Here is a 2759-nt window from a genome sequence, read left to right as displayed (position 1 = left end):
TATATTAGTATGTATACACAGTTGCAAGAAAAGGTATGTCAACCCCTTTGAATTAACGTGTTTTCAGCAGTAATTTGCCATAAAATGCAATTTGATCCTCATCTAAGTCACAATAGACAAACAAAATGCTAGAGAAAAAGTGGTTGAACCTCCTTTGGCAGCAATGACTTCAAGCAAGCGCTTTTGGTAGCTCTGGATCAGACCTGCACAATGTTCAGGAGGAATTTTTGATCAGTCTTTACAAAATTGCTTCAGTTCAGACACATTTGCAAGATGTCTGATGTGCACGGCTCTCTCGAGGTCATTCCACAGCATCTCTATGGGGTTCAGGTCTGAGCTGTGACTGGGCCACTCCAAAAGGCACATTTTCTTTTTCTGAAGCCAGTCTGTGGTAGATGCACTTCAATACTTAGGACCATTCTCCTGTTGCATTACCCAGCCACCCTGACATTATCCTGTAGGATATTTTGGTAAACTTGGGAATTAATTTTCCCTTTGATGGCAAGTGGTCCAGGTCCTGAGGCAACAAAGCAAGCCCAAAATCATGATGTTCCCACTACAATACTTCACTGTTGGGATGATGTTTTGATGTTGGTAAGCTGTGCCCTTTTTGCGCCATACATAGTGTGGAATATTCTTCCTGAAGAATTAACTTTTGTTTCCACAAAACATTTTCCCAGTAGCGTTGTGGTTTGCCAAGGTGCCCTTTGGCAAATTTTAGGCATGCAGCAATGTTATTGTTTGGAGAGCAGCGGCTTCCTCTGTGGTTTTCTGCCATGGTCACCTGTTCAAAGACTTATGTATGGTAGACTCATGAACAGGGATGTTTTCAAGTTCTAGTGATCTCTTCAAGCCTTCAGCTGTTACTCGTGGGTTCTGCTTTACCTCATTGAGGATTCTGCGTTGTACCTTGGGAGTCATCTTGGCTGGACACCCACTTCTAGGAAGAGTAGATACAGTACTAAACTATCTCCATTTATAGACAATTTGTCTAACTGTCGGCTGATGGATGCATATACACTTTGAGATTGCTTTGTATCCCTTTTCACCCTTATGCATATCAACTACTCTTGATCACATGTCTTCAGAAAGCTCCTTTTTGCAAGGCATGGTTCATATCAGTTGATGCTTCTTATGAACAGCAATCATGATATTTTTGAGTGTATTTTATCAATCAAAATAGCTCTAAACCACACCTCCAAACTAATTTCATTAATTGGACTCCAGGTGTCCAAGCTACTGGCTCTGATTAGCTTTCATTCATGTAGTTAGTCTATGGGTTCATTTACTTTTTCCTCTAGCACTGTGAATGTTTAATGGGTGTTTTTATTAAAGACACAATACATTAGGATTGTTTGTGTGTTATCAATTTAGGCACATTGTGTTTAGGGATTTTAGCAATCACCTGTGTCACTAGCATTAACTGCCCTCTTCTAGTGCCCACAGAACTGACATCCAAGCCAATAGGTATAACGCTGAAGAACTTTTATTAACATCTTCACACTGGGGAAAGAAGATATAGGGATCCTAGACATTCAAGGCAGAACAGACAGACTCCAGACTCACCAGTCCAACTCAGTAATTCAGTGTAGATCCATTTATAGCATAATTAAGTAGGTATTTGAGTAGCAGATGAGTAGGGTTGAGCACAGATCCTTAACTTGAGAGACTCCAAACTTGCTCCTGAGGCACACATGGTATGAACAGTCTGAAAACACACCGAGCACAGAGGGCATAAACCATCTGAAAACGCACTAAGCACACAGGACATGAACCGTCTCAGAACACAAAGCACACAGGGCATGAACAGTCTGAGAACACACAGGGCATGAACAGTCTGATAACACACACACACAGCACACAGGGCATGTACAGTCTTATAACACACCAAGCACACAGGGCATGAACAGTCTGAGAACACACCAAGCACACAGGGCATGTACAGTCTGATAACACACACACAGCACACAGAGCAGGAACAGTCTGAGAACACACCAAGCACACAGGACATGAGCCGTCTCAGAACATACACAGCACACAGGGCATGTACAGTCTGAGAACACACCAAGTACACAGAGCATGAACATTCTGAGAACATACACAGCACACAGAGCATGTACAGTCTGATAGCACACAGGGCATGAACCATCTGATAACACACACACAGCACACAGGGCATGTACAGTCTGATAACACGCAGGGCATGAACCATCTGATAACACACACACAGCACACAGGGCATGTACAGTCTGATAACACACCAAGCACACAGGGCATGAACCATCTGAGAACACACAAACCACACAGGGCATGAACAGTATGAGAACACACCAAGCACACAGGGCATGAACCATCTGAAAACACACCAAGCACACAGGGCACGAACCATCTGAGAACATACCAAGCACACAGGGCATGAACAGTCTGAGAAAACACAAAGCACACAGGGCATAAGCCATCTGAGAACACACCAAGCACACAAGGCATGAACCGTCTGAGAACACACCAAGCACACTGGGCATGAACAGTTTGAGAACACACCAAGCACACAGGGCATGAACAGTCTAAGAACACACCAAGCACACAGGGCATAAGCCATCTGAGAACACACCAAGCACATAGGGCATGAACCGTCTGAGAACACACCAAGCACGCAGGGCATGAACCGTCTGAGAACACACCAAGCACACTGGGCATGAACCGTCTGAGAACACACCAAGCACACTCTCTGCAGGGAGATGATCGAGAAGTGAGCGTGC

This window comes from Nanorana parkeri, unplaced genomic scaffold (assembly GCF_000935625.1).
Source record: "Nanorana parkeri isolate BGI_ZX_2015 unplaced genomic scaffold, ASM93562v1 scaffold892, whole genome shotgun sequence".
Lineage (NCBI taxonomy): Eukaryota > Metazoa > Chordata > Amphibia > Anura > Dicroglossidae > Nanorana > Nanorana parkeri.
The sequence above is the reverse complement of the archived record's forward strand: the minus strand, read 5'-3'. Positions refer to the sequence as shown.